The sequence below is a fragment of the Ursus maritimus genome, unplaced genomic scaffold (assembly GCF_017311325.1).
Source record: "Ursus maritimus isolate PB19 unplaced genomic scaffold, ASM1731132v1 scaffold_24, whole genome shotgun sequence".
Lineage (NCBI taxonomy): Eukaryota > Metazoa > Chordata > Mammalia > Carnivora > Ursidae > Ursus > Ursus maritimus.
This window is the reverse complement of record NW_024424897.1, coordinates 29349362-29365775: the sequence shown is the minus strand read 5'-3', so window position 1 is coordinate 29365775 and position 16414 is coordinate 29349362. Positions and strand designations below refer to the sequence as shown.

The following is a 16414-nucleotide window of genomic DNA, read 5'->3' as shown; positions in this document are numbered from 1 at the left end:
AACCCCAGCACACCATTCCAGTTCTAAAGCTCAGGAACTGGGGCTTTTGTTTTTGCTGCAGGACAGGATTGAGAGAACACACAATGCCCAGTGTTGAAACTCCCTGTTTGGAAGGAAGAACAGTTGCACATCTGGGAAAGGTTAGGGTCAAACATATAAATGAGGGGAGCGGAGCACATTCCTCTGAGACACTCCGTCTGTGACGTCAATTGCTGCTGGGTTTGGACAGAGGCTGCTCTCTGGTGCAGTAGTCAGGGACCCATTAACTTTGCCCAGCGCCCGAGTGTTTATGTGGAAAATGTGAGGCCAGGAAGTTTCTCTTAATTATGATTTGGAGGTTGTCAAGTGAGTATTCTTTAGTAGTTGGTTTCTGTCTTTCCCACCTCTCCTCTACTCATTTCCTATTTTCTCGTCTGTAGCCCAATCTCTCTCTCTCTCATCCCACTCTTACAAAAAAGAGTTCTATTTACTTCAATGGTTTTTCTGAGTCGCTTCCTCCCTCTGCATTCTAGACCTTGCTGCTACTTCCCGCTCCCCCTTTCCATGGCTGGGGGCCCAGCTGGGAAATGAACTCTCAGAGCATGTGACCACTTGTAACATGGTGTTTTGACTATTGACTTTCTTGTCTTCCAAACTTCAGGGAGCAAGCTGCACTCTGCACAGGCACCATCATGGCCTGTCCCCAAAGTCAGAAGGAGACCGGAAACTAGGCCAGCATCATCCCTTCCTCCCTCAGGTGTCAGTCAAACCTAAGGATTGTTGGTAGAGGCCAAAATCTGTATGTAGGAAAGTGCTCAAGGCCTGGAATTTCCCCCCTTCTTACCTCCATCCTATTCTCAACACTTCCAAGGCCATTATCATCCACCCAAAATAATAAACTGGAGAACTAGGGACCTGTTTGTAACTACCATTACCCTATTTAAATCTGGGCCACGCTGAGGCTCCTCAGTGCTCCACTGCCAATGCTAGGGAGAAAAATAACAGTCCTTTATAATGAGCAATTACCCACATATGGATGATTCAAGAAATATTAAGAATTACTGACAGCACACTTTAAGACCAAGACTACTTTTATATTTGCTTCATAACTTTACCCCACCACCAACTTCTTCCCCTATAAGTACTGCTGAGACGCTTGAGGAAAGAAGAAATGAAACAACGATGCAATTGGAAAACACAAACTCATTTTAATATCAACCTCAACTGTGCATGATCTGAAGAGTAACTAAGCAAGAGGAAAGATAGAGAAAATGTATATGTAGATAGATACTTGTTACCTAATTTTCAGATTTTTTACTTGTATTGATGTAGCACTCATTGTAACATTTATTGTTACATATTCCAATTAACATTAAATGTTGTGTGTTAAATGTAATAGTACATTTAATAATATACATGCATCCTTAATAAATCAAGCTGCTGAGGGGGAGAAATAGAGTATAATCATCACTTAGAACAAGATACAGGACATTTCTATCACCTAGAAGTTTCCCTCATGCCCCACCTACTCAATACCTACCTCCAAAGATAATCTGACTTCTGTCACCATGGATAAGTTTTGTCCGCCTTGCTGTTTTGTCTGTCTTGCTTATCCTATACACTGAATTATATGGTATACTCTTTTATGTCTGACTTCCCTTCCTCATCATCATGTTTGTGAGATTTCTACTTACATTTAACAAAATACAGCTTTTTCTTTTTCATTGCTGTGTAGTATGAATATGCCATTATATGAATATGCCACAATTTATCCATTCTATGATTCAATCACTCGATTTTGAAAATATTCTCTGCTCTTCAGGACTATACAGATTACTCTTTCTCTTCGTTCAGGTACTAACTACACAGCAGTAAACTCTGCATTAATGATTTGCAATCGCAGGTGTATGTTAGAATTACTTGAATAATTTTTTACCTTATTTATGCCTTGTACTATACAATGATGCTCATGAGGACTATGGATACCACTCGGGGAAGACGTGTCATCCAAGAATTTCTAAGATGGAATTATTCTTTTATTTTGATTGAGACCAGAGGATTTAAAATGGAATTGACCTTATGTAGCATAGCACAGATAAAATAATGATGACCATACTGCTGCTGGTAGACATGTGTTGAAGCTTCCTGTACACCAGGCACTGTGCTAAGCACCATACAAACGCATTACCCAGCTGGCTCGCTATTAGAATCCCATACCCAACATGATGGCTGGCACATAACAGGTGCTCAAAACACACTGAGTCAGTAAATTTAACTGGGTCCCCACAACAACTTTTGAAGTAGGTTATCTCTATTTTAAAGAAGAGGAAAATAGAAGTCAGTAAATTTAGTCAGTAATAGAGTCAGTAAATAGAGTCAGTAAATTTAACTTGGTCCCCACAACAACTTTTGAAGTAGGTTATCTCTATTTTAAAGAAGAGGAAAATAGATGTCAGAACCTTCAGAATTTTCCCAGTTATGTAGCATAAATTTGGGAAAAGTAGGAATAAAATACAGGCTTTAAACACCCTACTGATCTATCATTGGATGAGATATAGATATGGCTTTTCTAGTGAGAGAGGTAGGGGAGGAGGATAGTTGTTGATCCCACATGGGAGTCTGGGTGACTTGGAGAGTGAAATCTTAAAGAAATTCAAATACAAGGAAAGAGTGTGATGCTTACTCTCATTGATTATTTAGCATGGGCAGAGCATCTGATAATTGGCATCAGAGGGATGAGGACACCAATTCCTATTTTCTTGTCTGTAGCCCAATCTCTCTCTCTCTCTCTCATCCCACTCTTATAAAAAAGAATTCTATCCACGTCGATGGGTTTGTAGTTCTTTAACAATAAGCTCTTTAAGTTGGTTTCGTTATCTCTGTCAACGAGAAAACTGGGCCTTTGGGACATCAAGTACCATAAGTAACTGGAGTCACACAGTAGGCTGTGTACCCACAGTCCTAAAACCAGGTCTAGCTTCAGAGTTCGTGCTTTTTTTACTGCATCCTGCTGAAAAGTGAAGGTGTAGAAATGGATGGAGATTTAGTAGGCTCTGTTGTCAGCCCTACAAGAACATCGTGGAAGGTGGAAGGGAAATAGAAATTGAGATAATTTTTTTAAAAAAATAACAGCTTATGTTTACTGAGCATTCACGATGTCCTAAAGAATCTACTAAGGATTTTTCATGCATGACCTAATTAATCCTCACAGCCACTTCTGAAGAAGGAACTCTTTTTATTCTCACATTATAGATGAGTCACAGAGACCTAGGTCAAGTAGCTTACCCAAGATCATGCTGTTATTAAAGAGCCAACCCTAAATTAGAAGTCAACCATTTAGCTCCCAATTGCATGATCTTTATCTCCATGCTGCATCGACTCTTAAGGGAAAGATAGGAGAAGAGATACCATGCAGACAGAAGCAAAACCAAGGAAATGCACTGGGATATTATGTGATATACCAGAGCTAAGAGACCACTGCTGATCCAAGCCTAACCTACAGCATGGATGTTAAGACCACTGCTGGTCCAAGCCTAACCTACAGCATGGATGTTAATTTTGTGTACCCATGGTCACGACCTAAAGCTGAGATATGGACCTAGGGACCAAACAGAAAAAGCTCATTTTTCTAGGGATCAGGGTGGTTAAAACTAGAACTGAAACAGTATGAATACATGTTCAAGAAATAATGACCTTCAGAGTTAGAATCAGATGAGGAACCAGTTACTTGGTTCCCTCAAACAAGAAAAGACCAGCAATAAGCTAAAGAATGTTTTAACCCTAAATGAATATATTAGTTGCTGTGAGATTTCAAACTGGTGTTGTTCCCTTAGGCCACCACACAGTAGAGGCAGAATAGCTTTCTATCTGCTACCTGTGCTCTCAGACTTATTTCCATAAAGGAATATCCACCCTGCTCCACCCCTACTATTTATTAAGATGTGTAGAGTTGTAATGAGAAACCTTGATTAGCTTCCTTCCAAGTATGTCTATGGTTCATAATCTTGGGGTAAACAGTGTTGGGGAGCACAATATTGCCAAACGTCTACCAAAAGCCTGACTGTATATAACAAAATTTGAGAATAAGATTTTTGGAAATGAAAATAGAGTTTTAAACTAATCTGATTATAAAAATAATAATGTGGGGCACCTGAGTGGCTCAGTGGGTTGAGCATCCAACTCTTGGTTTTGGCTCAGGTCATGATCTCAGGGTCATAGGATGGGCCCTTTGGCCTCTGCGCTCAACAGGGAGTCTATTTGTCCCTCTCCCTCTGCCCACCTCCTAAAATAAATAAATCTTGGAAAAAAATAATACATGCTTAGTAAAGAAAACTGAAGTATAGAAAAGTATAAAGAAGAAACTAAAGGTCCCTTAAGAGTCCATTACGATTATTAGTATTTTAGTAAATTTCTATCAACTGTCTATGAAAACATGCATATATATGCAATCCAAATGCCAAGTGGGGTCTTCTGTACTTTAAGACTAGAAAAACATTGTTATGAACCCCTTCTCTTTGCCTTGAGGGGGAATCCATTATCTTCCCCATGATTTCTATGAAATACTCCAGGGCTTACATGCTCATGATTCCCACATGCCCTGACTTCCCATATTCCCTGAATGTTGGTTCTCTACTGTGTCTTCCAGCTAATTCCTCTAGCTCCAGTCTGGTGTGGACCTAAATGAAGAAATCAGTCACATTCTTCTCACACAAGATTTTTGTGCGTGAAACAAATTATGATAAATGGGGGTTACATGGCAAAAATAGAAATAACTAATATCTATCCCATCACCCAGTTAATCTCATTTCTCCTTCCTCCTGCTTCTTCTCATCTCTTCTCTCTATGTCCCTTCTTCCCCCCAAATCCCTGTGCATTTCTGATACACTATGATTTAGCTGTTTCCCTAGTGGCTTTGTATCTTGTTAATCCAAGTCCCTAGGACCCCAACCTTCTTCTCCTAGCAGCTTATAAAGGTATTTTGCTAAACAAACATAATATTCTTTCTTGTAAAAGGAAATCCAGTGTCTACTGGTAGGATTATTTTAACCTCACTTTAGCACCATGCCAGTAAATATAGATGGACATGGTTAATCACTAAGAAAGGAATCACACATAGCTCTTTGCATATATACTTGGCCTTTTACTCCCCAGAGCACCTTCAGGCCCAGAATGCCATGGAACACACTTTAGAAAATACTGGGTAAATTCTATTAGAAAAAATTAAAATATAGAAGGAAGCAAACAGCTTTGTAACAACGGCATACTATACTCATAACCAATCCCTTACATATAGAGGAGGTTTGATCACCTCAGTATGAGTGAAAAGGGCATTGAGCAATATGAAAGGCACTACAGCCCCCCGAAAGTGGGATACTTAGAAAGGAAATATAGTCATTTAAAGCAAAGAAAAATGAAATCTTCAAAACCACACTTCTAGATAAAACATCCTTTTATTACTGGTTATAACCTACTTATTTTTAAAAGTCTCTAAGGGTCACTTCCTTTAGGAAATCATCATAGAATTCTCCCCTTTAGAAACGTTAGATGTCACCATTCTTCACTGCCACACGGTCATGTGTCTTGTTGCTCACATGGTTGGCATGACCCTGAATGCATTGCATTACCACCCTGTGATGAATTATGTGTCAACTTGGCCAGGCCACAGTGCCCAGATATTTGGTTAAGTATTACTCTAGATGTTTCTGTGAAGATATTTTTTAGATGAGATTAACATTTAAATCAGTGAACTTTGAGTAAAGCAGATTACTCTAGACAATGTGGGTAGGCCTCATCTAATTAGCTGAAGCCTTAAACAGAACAAAGACTGACTTCCCTAGAGCACGATGGAATTCTACCAGTAGACTGCCTATGAACTCAGATGGCAACTCTTTCCTAGGTCTCCAGCCTTCCTGCCTACCCTGCAGATTTTTGATTGCCAGGCTTCCAAAATCACATGAAGCAATTTCTCAAAATCAGTCTCTCCCCCTCTGTCACCCCTTAATATATAATATATATGTTATTTGTATATGTACCTAATATTGGTTTTGTTTCTCTGGAGAATCCTGACTAATATACCAGCTCTTCCTTGTCTTCTTCCCTAGCTAATAGAGAAAGGAGGGAGCATAACCATGTACCTTTCTTATCCGGGGTCTAGCTCTATGCCAGGCAAAGAATAAGTACTTTTTAAGTGACCTGATTAAAACTGAAATTATTAGTATTAGGAATTATCTAGTTAAGTACAAATATAGAAATTACTTTCACAATATTAGTAATTATCTAGTTAAGTAGAAGCACAGAAATTACTTTTACAATAACAGATAAGATTTTAGTTGCCTGGAAATCTCTACATCTTTTCAGTTTTCCCTAAAATCACAATAAGCCTTTTTAAGGAATTAAAAAACTCAGCACCTACTGTTTTTTAGTTTACAATGACAAGATAAACAAACAAACAAACAAAACCTCCAAGTGGAAATAAAAGGATGAACTTTATAACATTCAATGATGACCTGAAGGAAGTATGTTTAGCAATAGAGCAAGTAAAAACAAGTATGAGAAAACAGAAATGCTAAATTATACAATTTTTAATGATTTTGAGGACTGATTCTGTGAAATGCATACAAATGCCATAAAGTATAAGTTTAGTAAAGGACAGGAGAAGTTGCAAGAGATTTTGAAGAAAAGATTAATAATTAGCATAGAACAAACATAACCAAAAGTATATATTTGGGAGCTGTCTAGAGAAAATAAATGTTTTGCATATTTCCAGGAAATGTTTAGGTTACACAAACTAAAATATTTAAGATTAAGAGGAAAATTATGAGATAGTGGTTAAAAGAATAAATAAATGGAATGGTAAGATGATGAGAAAAATTTCTCATAAAAATTAATAGCTGTAGCAAGAATATTAGCAGGAATCAAACATATGCCCCAAGTCATTAAAATGCCCACATAAAAAGGGAGGAAAGAAAAGACCCTCAGTATTTATAATAAAAGCAAAGACGATAACTCAGTTAAAATACCTGAGAAAAATCTCAGCTCTCCATACTTGTTGGAAATACAAATCAAATTTGTAAAAATATATCACTAGTTTGCAGCCAGAACTTTCAAAATTGATGGGTGGAGCAGTGAAACAGCAGTAAGTAGTTTCATGTGGCTGTTTTACAGGGGCAGAGTGTCAGGAAATGGGACTAATACTTTCTGTTTTTCCTCTCTTCCTATGCTTCCTGGCTGACATCTTATCTGTGCGTGGTTTTCTACATTACCATGTAGATGGAACCAGATTGTGAATGTCCTTAAATGCCGTAAGGGGTTCAGATTTGATTCTCTAAGTAGGCACTATGAGTCCCCTCAGAGACTGTGAAGTAGAAGAATACCATGACCGAATCGGTATAGTTGGTGGACTGAAACAAAGCAAATATGATGTCAGAGTATATTAATGAGATTCAATAAATGTTCATTCTATACTTAGTTATTGGGTATCTAATAGGTGCAAAGCCAAGAAGATAAACACTATCTCAACGCTCATAGACCCTATTGTCCAGTGGGAATATTTTTGTAATCCATGGAAGGGTGTCATTAAATCAGATGAAAAAACCAAGAATCTCAGAGCATCAGTGATTACTTGGTGCAATCTTCTCATATTTACAGAAAATAAAGATGAGGCAAAGAAAAGATCACAGTTCTAGCCTGAGTTTGACAGCCAAATATTCTGATATGAACTATAATGTTAGATTTGAGAATCTGTGTTTCAAAACTTTAAGCATGAACTTTAAAGAAAGTATCTATTACAATTACAGTTACTCGTTTTGTATTTATAATACACTTGTATTTATAATAATACACTTATAATAATATACTGTCTCATCATTGATTCATGATTGATGAATAATATGTAAGATAGAATAAATAACAGTTTTGAAAAGCTACATAATGGTGCTATTTTCTTACCTCAAACATAAATACTGGTATAGAAGTAGATGTAGCCATATATAACATTTCATTTGTATGGTAGCATGATGATGTAGGAGACCATGCACAGATAAGATATCAGCCAACAAGGTTAGAAAGAGGAAAAACAGCAAGTGAGTGCATAGGAACATCAATAATATATAGCACATAAATTGGCAACAGCAGATACGAGTGCCAAAAAAAAGTGTACTCTGAGGTCTGAAAGTTCCATGTGAATTTCTAAATTATGTCTAAACTTAATAATTTAAACCCATTTAAATGACTTAAATGGGTTTAAATAACCCATCATTGAAAACGAATCCAAGTACATTCTGTATGTTCTAAGTGACCACTTTATAACTCAGTTTTCCCACACAATTTTAGGGCCACTTTTGTTATGTGATGGTAATTGCACTGGGACTAAATGAAGGCCAAAGGACCCCACAAAGCATTGTTTAAATGAAGGTTTACAGTTGTGCAATCAGAAAAAATGATGAGAGAATTGAGACATCACTTGGAAATTAAGGAAGAAAGCAGCACAGATAACCTATGTTACCTATGCTCCCTATGCTGTGTCTGCTAATACTCCATTCAGGTTGTGAGTGAATGGATGCTATGATGACCATCACAACTCAGTAGAAGAGAGTAAATATATACGAAGAAATGTCATTTATTATTTTGGGCTATAATGCCTAGAAAAATGATTATTAAATACTATTACACTATTGAAACAGAAAAATGGTGATCAACCAAAGCAACATGACTCTCTAAATGTCCTCTTAACCATCCAGTTTTGATGTATTTGTCCTTTTGTAATGATTTGTTCATAGAGAGATTTTTTTCCATTAGATAGTGAATGGCTATGAAGCAAGAATAGTGCCTTATTTTTTAACAACTTTGTTGAGATATAATTCACATACTACACAATTCACCTAATTAAGTATACAATTCAATGGCTTGAGCATAATACATTATTAATTTTTTAAACTGTGGTTAAATATATATAAATAAAATTTACCATTTTTTCCATTTTAAGGGTATAATTCAGTAGCATTTACACTCACAAGGTTGTGCAACCATCACCACTATGTATTTCCAAAACTTTCATCACTCCAAACAAAAACTCTGTAACCATTAAGCAATAACCTCCCATTTCCCCCTGTTCCCCACCCCTGATAATCTCTAACCTACTGTCTCTATGAATTTGCCTAGAATAGTGTCTTGCTGATCTTTTCCTCACTACTTTGAACAGATGCTGAACACATGGTAAATGGTCAATAAATATTCGTTGAACAAATCAATAAGAGAATGCTCATGGGTTATCCTGGTGTTTCTGCCTAAATAGACTATAATTCCCTAAAAGTCCTCCTCCTTCTTCACCAGCATGCCTCCTCAATACCATCTTCATTCAAAACCCAGTTTATATGCCCATTTTCTATAGGCAACTATTCCCTTTCCATACCCTCATGCCACATCACCCAAACCATACGATATAATGCTTCAATTGCACAGAGGTCACTGAACTGGTAAACAGTGGATATTGAGATGAATGCAAAAGGCTTCCACACCATCAAAAGAACGAGTATGTCCAAGGGTATCTCATATGGACATAGATGATTAAGCAGCAAGTCCCTGGACTGTTTATCACCTGCAGAAATGCTTAATGTGTTTGCAGTCTATACACCATGAGAGAGATATTTTCCAGACAGATTCATCCTGAATGCCATTGTCTCCCAACAAATGCCATGGAGGTACCCCAAAACCCCTAGTTTTTAAAGCACAGAACAGAGAAAAGCAAGAGAGGGAGGGAGCATGTTCGAGAGAAAGGAAACACAAGAAGAGACACATTGTTTCTGAAGTAATTTATGGGTGACAAGTAGAGGCAGATGAACACAAAAAGAAGAAAGGAGTTGGCATGTTTTTAAACTATAAAAAAAAAAAAATTCAACCGCTGCAGCTGGCATTTTGCTGACTATTTTGAAGGTGAGCTCTTCCTCTGGAATTCCAGATTTTAGCATCTGAGTAATCACTAAAACTACAGAAATACTGTTGACACACAAAATCTGTACTTTTAGCAATTGCACACAGATAGATTGAGAATTTTCTGCATTGTATATAAAGTCACTGAAAGAAGGAGAAAATAGTAACATACAGATCACAAAAATTAAGACAAAGAACAAGATCAGTGGGCTATTCAAAACTTGAACAAGACCACAGAGAAAAAGGATCTAGAGTAGACCAAGTCAGAGGCATCTTCCTGACCTACAACTGAGTTAGAGTTCACCAATTTCTTAATGAGGAAGTACAAATTAATACAGAATCAACACTATATACTCCTTTTATATTATATGTATATTATACGTATCTATTGATGCTTGGATTAACAACTTAGTAAAGCGTACACTGTTTATTCCGTATCATGGGTTAAATAGAGAAAATCAACAAAACCAAAAGTTGATTCTTTGAAAAGATCAATAAAATTGACAAACCTTTACCTAGACGGACTAAGAAAAAAGAAGATTCCAATTACTAAAAACAGAAATAAAAGTGAGGACATTACTACTGATTCCATAGAAAAAAAAGGATTATAAGAGTACCATGAACAGTTGTACACCAGCAAATGGGATAACCTAAATAAAAGGGACAAATTCCTAGAAACATAAAACCTACTAAAACTAAATCATGAAGAAATAGAAAATATGAATAGCTCTACAATAAAGGAGATTGAATCAGTAATCAAAAATCTCCCAACAAAAAAAGCCTGGACTGATAACTAGTTAATTCTGTCAAACATTTAAAGAACTAATACCAACCCTTCTCAAACTTTTCCGAAGAAGTGAAGAGAACACTTTATAACTCATTCTATGATTCCAGAATTACCCTGATACCAAAGCCAGATAAAGACACTACAGCAGGGGTGTCTGGGTGGCTCAGTTGTTTAAGCGTCTGACTCTTGGTTTCAGCTCAGGTCATGATCTCAGGGTCCTGGGACTGAGCCCAGCATCTGTTTCCTTGCTCAGTGGGGAGACTGCTTTCCCCATCTCTTTCCCTCTGCCCCTCCCCCTGCTCATGCAAGTGTTCTCACTCTCTCTCTCTCTTTCAAAAATAAATAAACAAATCTTTTTAAAAAGATACTACAGTAAAGGAAAATTACCAATAACAGACCAATAACCCCTATGAATATTGATACAAAAATCCTCAACAAAACACTAACAAACCAAACTCAGCAGTATAATGAAATGATGATACAACATGACCAAGTGGAATTTATTCCTGGAATGTAAGAATGGTTCAACATTAAAAAATCAATCAATATAAAATACATTAAGTAAATGAAGGTGAAAAAAAACACACGATCACCTCATCAATGCATAAAAAACATTTGACACAATTCAACACTCTCATCATAAAAACACTCAAAAGAAGTAGTAATAGAAGAAAACTACCTTAACATAATAAAAGCTATATATAAAAGACCCACAGCAAACATCATACTGAGTAGTGAAAGCCTGAAAGCTTTTCTTCTAAGTTCAAGAACAAGGCAAGGCTGCCCATTCTCACTATTTTTATTTAACAAACTACTGAATACTACTAGCCAGAGCAATTAGGCAAGAAAAAGAAATAAAACACATCCAGATTGGAAAGGAAAAAATAAGATTATCTGTTTTCAGATAATATGATCTTATGTGTAAAAACCCCTATAGATTCTACACACAAAAAAAAAGCTATTAGAACTGATAAATGAGGGATGCCCGGGTGGCTCAGTTGGTTAAGCATCTGCCTTCAGCTCAGGTCATGATCCTGGGGTCCTGGGATGGAGTCCCACATCGGGCTCCTTGCTCATCAGAGAGCCTGCTTCTCCCTCTGCCTACTACTCCCCCTGCTTGTGCTCAATCTCTCTCTCTGAGATAGATAGATAGATAGATAGATAGATAGATAGATAGATAGATAGATAGATTTATCAGTTATCTATCTATCTATCTTTAAAAAAAAGAAGAAGAACTGATAAATGAGCAGCTCCTCAGTGGTTCAGTCAATCATCTGGCTTCAGCTTAGGTCATGATCTCAGGATCCTGGGATCAAGCCCCGCATTGGGCTCTCTGCTCAGAAGGGAGTCTCCTTCTCCCTATCCCTCTATGCGTGTGCACTCACTCTCTCTCTCACTCTTGCTCTCTCAAATAAATAAAATCTTTAAAAAAAAAAAAGAATAAATGAGTTCAGCAAAGTAGCAGGATACAAAGTCAACAAACAAAAATCAGTTGCATTTCCACACACTAACAAACTACCTGAAGTTCCATTTATGCTAGCATCAAAAAGAATAAAATACTTAGGAATTAACTTAGCCTAGGTGGTGAAAGACTTGTACAATGAAAACTATAAAACATTGCTGAAGGAAGTAAAGAAATGTATATCTATCTATATATATATTCTAGTAATTCCACTTCTGGTTATATAACCAAAAGACTTGAAAGCAATCTAGAAGAGATATTTGTATACCAATGCTCATAGCAGTATTATTTACAATAGCTAAGACATGGAGGCTACCCAGTGTCTGTTAAGAGATGAAAAGTATAAGCTAAATGTAGTATACACATACAATGGAATATTATTCAGCCTTAAAAAGAAAGAAATCTGACATGTGCTATAAACACAGATGAACCTTGAAGATATTATGCTAAGTAAAATAAACCCAGTCACAGAAAGGACAAATATTACATGATTCCACTTACATGAGGTACATAGAGTAATCAAATTCTTAGAGACAGAAAATAAGATGGTATTTTGAAAGGAGTGGGGAAGGGAGAATGGGGAGTTATTGTTTAATGGGTACAGGATTTCAGTTTTATAAGAAATGTTCTCAAGTTGGATGGTGGTGATGGTTGCACTTCATTATGAATGTATTTAATACCACTGAACTGTACACTCAAAGATGGTAAATTTTATGTTATGGGTATTTTACCACAATTAAAAAAAAAGGAAAAAATGCTGAAGTAAGACTTGTAAATTGCATATAAAACCAGTTAATTGGGGGCGCCTGGGTGGCTCAGTCGTTAGGCATCTGCCTTTGGCTCAGGGCATGGTCCCAGCGTTCTGGGATAGGGCCCCACGTCGGGCTCCTGCTCAGCGGGAAGCCTGCTTCTCCCTCTCCCAGTCCCCCTGCTTGTGTTCCCTCTCTAGCTGCCTCTCTCTCTGTCAAATAAATAAATAAAATCTTAAAAAAAAAACAGTTAATTGCTATGGTATAATAAAACCATGACCTTTACCCTAATTAATGCTAAATAGTAATTCAAATGGTAATCAGGCTCCTGTGGACAGACTTATTACACAATTCTCTACGTGTACTTGAAAGTATGTGGTCATCTTTTATGCCCTATTTCTAAGGTTTGGGTTATCTTTCTCAACATGATCAACAAAAGCAGGCACAGTCTCTACCCTCAGGGAACTATAGCTGGGTGACACAATCATTACATTATCACCCACCTAGATTTCAACTGTTTGAGTGCTATGAAAGAGAAGTATGTGATGGCCGTGAGTAGTTACAACAGGGACTCACCTAATCCAGAGACTGGGAAGGCATCCATGAGGAAGAAGTCATTGAAGAAAAATATGAACAGAGATCACGAGTTAATCAGTCAGACCCCCTTCTCTTCCCAATCCACATATCTCCCTACAGCTATGAACATCATATATATGCTTATTTCTTCCAAATGAACATATTCAGCCCTTCCTCTCCTCAAAAATCCAGACCTGAGAATCCACTTGGATGGCACATAAGCTTTTCACACCTACATGTCTAAAGCAGAGCTCTCAGTGCCTGCCGCCCATCACCACTAATGGCCAATCTGCTCTTCCCCCAGCATTTCCCACTTTAGTAAATGGCACCACCATGCATCCGACTAGTCAAGTAAAAAAATTAGGAATTATCCCTGATACTCCTCCTCTCACTTCTCCCTCCCCAGAGTAGTTACCAGTTAACAGTACCAGTTATGCTCTCCTGATAGACCAAATTCACCATTTTTCACCAGTTTCCCACCACTACCCAAAGCCACTCTTGCCCCATATAGTCTATTCTCCACACAGCAGCCATAGCGATCCATCCAAAAGGTAAATCATGGCATGTCAATCTTCTAAAATCCCTCCAATGGCAATTAGAATAAAATCCAAATTTCTCCCACTGGCTTGCACAGCCCAGGAGACCTAACATTGGTATCTTCTGACTTTATCTGTAACTATTTCCACTGCAAACCTAGCCCCCTCCTTAACTTGACTCTAGGCACAAAGACCTTTCAGTTCTTCCAACATTCCTTGCTTCTTCCCAATTTAGGCCTTTGAGCTGTCTGGCTCCTCTCATCATTCAGGTTTCCCCTTAAATATCATGCCTTTAGAAAGATATTCCCTAATCACCTGATCTAAAGTACATGTAGTTTCTCCCCATGAGATCTCTTGACTTTAATTCTCTACATGGCTGTTACCATAAGCTGGTATTTCTTCTTGTTTACTTCTTTTTTTGTCTGTCTCTCCAACCCCAACCCCAAGCCCTACACACATATCTCACCTCCACCAGCATGAAGTCTCTATTACGGAAGGAACGATGAGGTTTGATACGCCAGCACATTCCCAGCAGGGCAGAGTGCCTGGCTCATAGTAAGAGCTCAATTAATATTAGCTGAATGGATGGATTTTACACAATCTGTTTTTGAACGCAGGATAATTGCTCAGTTGGTTGAGCACCCGACTTGGTTTCTGCTCAGGTCATGATCTCAGGGTTGTGGGATCCAGCCCTGTGTCAGGCTCCATGCTCAGCAGGGAATCTGTTCGGGATTCTCTCTTCCTCTCCCTCTGCCCCTCCCCCACTCACGCACATGCACACACGCACTCTCTCTCGCTCTCTCAAATTAATAAATAAAATATTAAAAAACAAAACAAAAAGAATGGTACCTATTCCCAAACAGCCCCACTGGCTGGGAGTACACTGCCAGCGTGAGGGGGAAAAAGGCCAGAAACTGATAGAGCTATTCTTTTACATGTAGCAGGACTTTAGAAAAGAAAAAATGCACAGAATCCATCTGAGCCCTTCAGGGAGATCTTTGTGAGATTCTGAACATAGGTAGGGCTGCTCTGCACCCCAGGTGCTGCCCAGCTGGGGAGGCCTTCCTTCTTCCTTCCACTTGGAACCAAGCAGTGCTCCAGCCCACTGATATGCAGGATCATCTGGAAACAGCTCCCTGGTGTACATGCCGGAGCTCACCTCAGTGGCTACAGCAGTACTGAGGTACCATTTTCCGAGCAGCACACATGGCCAGCAAGGTAGGAGCAGGAGAAAAGCCTTTGGGAGCTCAAAGACATAGCAGGGGATTGGTTAAGAGATGCTGAATACTGGATGGGACATGGAGAAATATTTATATAAAATCATTATATTTTGTTTTCATAGGCTTGTCAGTTTCTTGGCATCTGAATTAAACATGAGTTATTGTTTAAGTTCTCACAATAACTAGCAAAGTATTTTTATTCCTAGTTTCAAGATGAAGACGCTGAGCCCCACAGCGGTTAATCAGCTTGTCCAGTGACTCATACAGAGAGTTAGGAGGAAAGATCAAACCCAGATTTCCAAGGCCTGTACTCTTGTCCCACTATATAGGCTGTTCCAGGTCATAGATTCAAAGCAGCATATCAGAACTCAAGAGGTTATAGGTAGATGCTCAAAGAATTCAAAACAAAACAAACAAGAAATTGAAACTACAATTTACCCTTGAAAGAGAATACAGGAAAATAACACAAATACAACAGAACAGTCACCAAGCCAAATTTAAATTTAGTCTCTTCTCTTTAAGGGTACCAGTAAAACATAAAAAATTTAGTTAAGATTTCTAACAGGTACTTAATATAAAAAAAGATTTAGTGCTGGAATAGATATATTCATTGAACAGAATTTATTGAGCATCTGATATGTTCAGTATCCCTAGACAGTATTCTTGGCATTAGGGATACGATAGGAAATAAAATAGATCAAAATCCCTGACCTAATAGAGCTTAAATGTTAATGGATAAGAATCTTGTATAAAATTTCTCCAGGTGTCAGACTGACTACTTTTTACCATGCTTTCACTATTAACTGGCAGTCCTCTGTACACTGTGTAAGTTTAAGCTGAACTATTTGTAAATCACAAAATGTGTCCTTCCTCTCCTGTTAGACCACAAATCATGCCTCCAATTCTTGCAAACAGCCATCCCAGGACTCAGCTCATCACAGGGCCCCTGGACACAATCTGAACTTGATGTTGTTGTGCTGGGCTCCATGACAATTAAAAGTAAAGGAGAGATCATGTTCCACTACGATGCTTCCAAGACTAGGAAACCCAGAGCCCATTTGGATCAAGAGAGGGAAGCCCATGGAGGGACCAGTGCCCAGATTCGTCTCCGGCTAACATGCTGGACAGTTGCATAACTGACTTTCTTATTTTCTTCATTTCCCCAACTAGGCTTTAGT

At 38.1% G+C, this 16414-nt stretch overlaps 1 long non-coding RNA gene across 1 annotated transcript in view; it reads right to left on the bottom strand.

Moving 5' to 3' along the window:
• Positions 1-16414, bottom strand: part of LOC121105023 — a 157086-nt gene that overhangs the window by 140145 nt on the left and 527 nt on the right. The window lies entirely within an intron of this gene.